We start from the raw sequence: 7,574 nt of genomic DNA on the forward strand, positions 1-7,574 counted from the left end.
CCCTCCAACACTACTTCAGACATTACTCGAGTCCATGCCACGTCGTGTTGCGCCACTTCTGCGTGCCCGCGGGGGTCCTACACGCTATTAGGCAGGTGTACCAGTTTCTTTGGCCCTTCAGGGTATAATACCGTAGATAAAATGGGCGTGTAACGATAACAAAAAACCGTAAATTTTGATAAATTCAAAGAACTGGCTTCCGTTAACATTAAAAGAAATTAGATTTTCACGTGTTAGATATATTAAACTGCGGGTTTTGGCAACGACAAGTTATAGGTAGTTGTTCATTTTAATGGAATCCTAAAATAGCTGCATTGGACGCGAGCACCTGAACGCAGCTAAAAAATTGCGGAATATCTTTAAAGTAAGTGGTCAATAACGGAGCAGCATATATCCAGAAAGCTAATGTTTCTTAGTGCACTGCCCGTTCGATATCTTTTACTTGAATTTTTGCAGGTGAGAATATCAGCAGAAAGAAAACTGGCGTTCTACGGATCGGAGCGTGGAATGTCAGATCCCTTAATCCGGCAGGTAGGTTAGAAAATTTAAAAAGGGAAAGGGATAGGTTAAAGTTAGATATAGTCGGAATTAGCGAAGTTCGGTGGAAGGAGGAACAAGACTTCTGGTCAGATGAATACAGGGTTATAAATACAAAATCAAATAGCGGTAATGCAGGAGTAGGTTTAATAATGAATAAAAAATAGAAATGCGGGTAAGCTACTACAAACAGCATAGTGAACGCATTATTGTGGCCAAGATAGACACGAAGCCCATGCCTACTACAGTAGTACAAGTTTATATGCCAACTAACTCTGCAGATGACGAAGAAATTGGAGAAATGTATGATGAAATAAAAGAAATTATTCAGATAGTGAAGAGAGACGAAAATTTAATAGTCATGGGTGACTGGAATTCGGTAGTAGGAAAAGGGAGAGAAAGAAACGTAGCAGGTGCATATGGATTGGGGGTAAGAAATGAAAGAGGAAGCCGCCTGGTAGAATTTTGCACAGAGCATAACTTAATCATAGCTAACACTTGGTTCAAGAATCATGGAAGAAGGTTGTATACATTGAAGAATCCTGGAGATACTAGAAGGTATCAGATAGATTATATAATGGTAAGACAGAGATTTAGGAACCAGGTTTTAAATTGTAAGACATTTCCAGGGGCAGATATGGAGTCTGACCATAATCTATTGGTTATGAACTGTAGATTAAAACTGAAGAAACTGCAAAAAGGTGGAAATTTAAGGAGATGGGACCTGGATAAACTGACTAAACCAGAGGTTGTACAGAGTTTCAGGGAGAGCGTAAGGGAACAAATGGCTGGAATGGGGGAAAGAAATATAGTAGAAGAAGAATGGGTAGCTTTCAGGGATGAAGTAGTGAAGGCAGGAGAGGATAAAGTAGATAAAAAGACGAGGGCTAGTAGAAATCCTTGGGTAACAGAAGAAATATTGAATTTAATTGATGAAAGGAGAAAATATAAAAATGCAGTAAATGAAGCAGGCAAAAAGGAATACAAACGTCTCAAAAATGAGATCGACAGGAAGTGCAAAATAGCTAAGCAGAGATGCCTAGAGGATAAATATAAGGATGTAGAGCCTTATCTCACTAGGGGTAAGATAGATACTGTCTACAGGAAAATTAAAGAGACCTTTGGAGAAAAGAGAACCACTTGTATGAATATCAAGAGCTGAGATGGAAACCCAGTTCTAAGCAAAGAAGGGAAAACAGAAAGGTGGAAGGAGTATATAGAGGTTCTATACCTGAGGACAATTTTATGGAAATGGAAGAGGATGTAGATGAATATGAAATGGGAGATATGATACTGCGTGAAGAGCTTGAGAGAGCACTGAAAGACCTGAGTCGAAAAAAGGCCCCGGAAGTAGACAACATTCCATTAGAACTACTGACGGCCTTGGGAGAGCCAGTCCTGACTAAACTCTACCATCTGGTGAGCAAGATGTACGAGACAGGCGAAATACCCTCACACTTCGAGACGAATATAATAATGCCAATCCCAAAGAAAGCAGGTGTTGACAGATGTGAAAATTACCGAACTATCAGTTTAATAAGTCACAGCTGCAAAATACTAACGCGAATTCTTTACAGACGAATGGAAAAACTAGTAGAAGCCGACCTTGGGGAAGATCAGTTTTGATTCCGTAGAAATACTGGAACACGTGAGTCAATACTGACCCTACGGCGTATCTAAGAAGCTAGATTAAGGAAAAGCAAAACTACGATTCTAGCATTTGTAGACTTAGAGAAAGCTTTAGACAATGTTGACTGGAATACTCTCTTTCAAATTCTGAAGGTGGCAGGGGTAAAATATAGGGAGCGAAAGGGTATTTACAAATTGTATAGAAACCAAATGGCAGTTATAAGAGTTGAGGGGCATGAAAGGGAAGCAGTGGTTGGGAAGGGAGTGAGACAGGGTTGTAGCCTCTCCCAGATGTTATTCAATCTGTATATTGAGCAAGCAGTAAAGAAAACAAAAGAAAAATTCGGAGTAGGTATTAAAATTCACGGAGAAGAAATAAAAACTTTGAGGTTCGCCGATGACATTGTAATTCTGTCAAAGACAGCAAACGACTTGGAAGCGCAGTTGAACGGAATGGACAGTGTCTTGAGAGGAGGATATAAGATGAACATCAACAAAAGCAAAACGAGGATAATGGAATGTAGTCGGATTAAGTCGGGTGATGCTGAGGGAATTAGATTAGGAAATGAGACACTTAAAGTAGTAAAGGAGTTTTGCTATTTGGGGAGCAAAATAACTGATGATGGTCGAAGTAGAGAGGATATAAAATGTAGACTGGCAATGGCAAGGAAAGCGTTTCTTCAGAAGAGAAATTTGTTAACATCGAGTATAGATTTAAGTGTCAGGAAGTCGTTTCTGAAAGTATTTGTATGGAGTGTAGCCATGTATGGAAGTGAAACATGGACGATAACTAGTTTAGACGAGAAGAGAATAGAAGCTTTCCAAATGTGGTGCTACAGAAGAATGCTGAAGATTAGATGTGTGGATCACATAACTAATGATGAGGTACTGAGTAGGATTGGGGAGAAGAGAAGTTTGTGGCACAACTTGACTAGAAGAAGGGGTCGGTTGGTAGGACATGTTCTGAGGCATCAAGGGATCACAAATTTAGCATTTGAGGGCAGTGTGGAGGGTAAAAATCGTAGAGGGAGACCAAGAGATGAATACACCAAGCAGATTCAGAAGGATGTAGGTTGCAGTAAGTACTGGGAGATGAAGCAGCGTGCACAGGGTAGAGTAGCATGGAGAGCTGCATCAAACCAGCCTCAGGACTGAAGACCACAACAACAACAATTGCGAATGGTTTCGTTTTGAATTATCTTTCTTCCATGTATGGTGTTTTAAAATGCCTTCCCGTTTGTCTGAGGTACCTAGCAGTACAACGAAAACCGTAGTCTTTTTTATACACCACCGTTTTGGGATATTCTGTAATGGTTCAGTTGCCTACATTCCTTTACGCCCTCCTAAGACATTAGTTCCAAATGTAAAGTTAAGAAAATGAGTTTCAACAGTTTTATGAGCGATGAGAGAAGGGCGGCTAGTGGTAAGAAAATCTTTTTATGGGCCATTTTCTGAAAATGTGTTGCAAGCAAAGAACATACGAGCCAACACGCAGCATCATTCCGGCGGATGGATCATAAGATCAAAGCAGATTCTATAGGAGGCGCAAAGCACAATGGTCATGGAACAAAAGACAGAGCGACAAGAACAAGTAGGTTTCTTTTCGACAACAAAGACAAAAAATTTGATTTATAGAATCAGTCGCTTTGTATCCATTGCAGATTGACCCTTGCAAATACAGTGAACAATTTAAAATCAGTTGAGGTTTATTAATATGAGTGACATGGCCTGTAACACTTTTGTTTCCGTCAGACCGTCGTTGCTTTACGTAGTGATTATACGTAAAAGTGTATTTCCTTTAGTCAATCAACGAGTACACAGTTTTAAAACCCATTGAGTGAAACGACAAGAGCTAAGTACTCTGTTTTCTTACTGAGTACTCTTTGGTAATTCGGAGCAACCGGACCATTCTTATTCACTCAGATGCGAATATTTGGTTCCCAGTAATGCCTTTTGGGATGGAAAATTAACATCTGTAGGGGACTTTCATTTTAGAGCCCTATTATTCGTGGCTGACCCGATAGGATCTCTAATTTTTACTACGCTCTCGGGCACATGAGGTTGAAGTACTTTCAAACAGACCAAATTATCGATGTGATCAAGGAACCTACACTATATCTTGCGTTGTGTTGAACTTGTATGTGGAAAGGCTTAACGCTGAAGGTTACGATTAATACGCTGGATCTACACTATGTTTTTAAAAATATTACTGCGTTTACGTGCAACTTGTACGTAGGAAGGAATTAATACAAAATGTGTTTTAGTAGTTCGTCGTGATACTCTACATGTGTAAACTAGAAGCTTTTTCCTGTTGCAATCCCTCCGTCCCTGATACGTAAAGTACTTAAACTTTCATTATACCTTTATGAACAACGTTTGGTTTCATTTACAATGTCAGTGTCAGATTCCACTAGAAAATATCTACAGTATAGACGTCGACACCGGTCGTGGAGTTAAATAAAGACACATTTTAGCAACTGGTCCGATTAATCATCAGTTCAATAAAAATGGCTACCAATGACAAGCAGCGCGTATAATAACATAGGGGAGAGTTGTCTTTATTATAGCAGCTCCTAATTTGTGCCACTTCGATAAAATTCGTATGCCTGTATGAATAGTCAGGCACTGACCGAGTTAGCGCGAACCATATGATTCTTGAAGCCATACTGCCACCTATGAATTCAGTGTGTTTGGGAATAGACCTTCTGAAGACTTCGTTTATTTTATTGTATTTTTCATCTAACTCTTTGTGTGCATAGCGTGGAGAATTACTGTTTTCAGGTAAGTGGCAACATAGTGTTTTGTTTATGGATGAATATACATGAAATCACCTTTGTTTTCAGACAGTACGAGCCTGTATTCGTTGTGGTTCATTCGTAGGAAAATGACATAAAATGGCGACGTTGCTTGTAATATACCACTGCAAATTTCAGATACTGTGTACGTACAATTTGAGCTTTAAAAAAGGCGTTTAACATTGTTAGTGCAACATAATGTTTAGAATTTACGTAGTGAATTGACTAATGCGATTTTCATCTTAAGTTATTATTAATAATTAAATAATTATTTTGTATTATAGTACGGCAACACAAAGGCTCCACAGAAAGTGGAGCACAGATGAACTGCATTCAGTTGTAACATTATATGTAAATGGGTATCCTAGATTAAATAAATATGCATGCATATAAAATGTGACTAAGGCAACGCTTAAGAGTTATGCTGCAAATAAAAAAAGAAAACATCCAAGCGGGCATACAAAAGGTTTTGGTCACAATGAAGTGTTTTCCAATGAATCTGAAAACAATTCGAAGCGCATATATCACACTCTAAGAGATGATGTTCGATTTAAGCAGGTCGGTTGTAATCGAACTTGGGTTCGCCTTTGCAAAGCAAAACGGATTACCCCATAATTTCAATGCAGAGGAAGCCAAGGCAAAAAATGAGCTGAAGTTGTCCATTCGAGAAATATCGCTGAATACGACGGCGACGACGATGGTCCAAGCAGAAGTCGAAAGCCTAGCCAAGGAGCCTGTTAGCTGATGAACGGATCATAAGAAAAAAGCTAGCCGAAGTAAAAGAGAAAATAACTGGAACCACAGCAATCTTCTCTGAAAAAAAATGGTTTTGGAGACTGTGTGTGGAAGCTATCACAGAAACTCGTCCGTAAAACAGAGTTGTGCAAGGAAGGTCGAATGCAATAAATTGTGAGAGACACGAGGATTAATGCAATTGTGCACGCATTGGGAAAGGAGGGAAAAATTTATACGGCACAGATTGCAAATATTGATGTAAAAGGTAACGTATGTAACATTTCTTTACACTTAGACTAATACATATCTTTAAGCTCAGGGGCAAAGCTCATATAAGGCTGGTACGATTTATGCAGCCACTACTACCAATAAGGAAACCAGATTCCTAATTTGTACCACTTGCGGATGTTTAGAAAATTAATTGTTCATTTTTCGAAAAATTTCGGTTCTTTGCATCAGGCACCTGGAATAGTCTACATCAACATCACTGCTCCGCAATTCACTCTTTAGTGTCTGACATAGAATTCATGAAAGCACATTCAGAGATTCTGCAGCGTTCCACTTACTAGCAGCGCGTGGGGAAAAGAACCACGTAAATCTTTCTGTAGAATTTCTAATGTCTCTTATTTTATTTCGATCATAATTTCTCCCTTTGTAGGTTGGCGACAATAAAATATTCTCACACTCATAGAAGTAAGCTGACGGTTGAAAATTATTAAAAAGATATCACAGCAACGAAAAACGCCTTTGTTTTAATTACTGCCACCCCAACTTGTTTATCGTATCGGTGACACTCTCTCTTCTATTTTACGATAACACAAAAAGAGCTGCCCTTCATTGGACTTTTTCGATGTCCTCCGTCAATCCCATGTGGTAAGGATCCGATGAAGCACAGCAATATTCCATAACCGGACGGATAAGTGTATTTGTAAGCAGTCTTTGGTTTGCCTTCCCCACAACATTATCTAGGTGATCGGTCCAGTTTAAGTTGTTCGCAATTGTAAGTCCTAGGATTTTATTTGGATTTACAAGCTTTACATTTGTGTAACTTATCATATAACAGCAATTTTACAGATTTCCTTTCTTACTCTTGTGGACGACCTCAATAATTACTTTTCGCACCATACGCATATCGTGTCCAAGTCGTTTTGCAATTGGTTTTGATCTTCTGATGACTTTACTAGACGGTAAATGATAGCATCATCTGCAAATAACCTAGAAAAGAGGGCTGCTCAGGTTGTCTCCTAAATCATTTACGTAGATTAGTAACTACAGAATGCCTATCACACTTCCTTAATGAACGCCGGATATCACTTCTGTTTTACTCGATGTTTTCCGTCGATAGTGCGTAAAACCTTCCTGAAAGGATTCATGAATCTCACAACTCAAGCGGCGAGATTGATTAGAAGCCTCACGTGAGAAACAGTGTCAAAAGCCTTCCAGCAATCGAGAAATATGGAAGCATTACTTCGAGCGAATAAAGAGCGAATTGTGTTTCACAAGAGCGATATTTTCTGTGCTATGTCAATAGACCGTTACCTTCGAGGTAATTAACAATGTTTGAACACAGTATACGTTCCAAAATCCTATTGCAAATCGACTTCAGTGATGTGAGTCTGTAATTCATCGGATTTCTCCTGTTTTTTTTCTTAAGCATTGGTGCAACCTGCGCAACTTTCCATTCTCTTGGTACGGATCTTCCGCCGAGCAAGTGATTGTCTATGACTGATAATTGTGAGGCTATTGTATAGGCATACACTGAACGGCAATAAACTGGCATACAATCTGGACCGGAAGATTTCCCTTTATTAAATGCTTAAACCTTCCTACTACGAGGGTACTATTGCCTCACTGAGAACTACTGGGTTGTATAAACGC

The sequence above is a fragment of the Schistocerca cancellata genome, chromosome 2 (genome assembly GCF_023864275.1).
Source record: "Schistocerca cancellata isolate TAMUIC-IGC-003103 chromosome 2, iqSchCanc2.1, whole genome shotgun sequence".
NCBI lineage: Eukaryota > Metazoa > Arthropoda > Insecta > Orthoptera > Acrididae > Schistocerca > Schistocerca cancellata.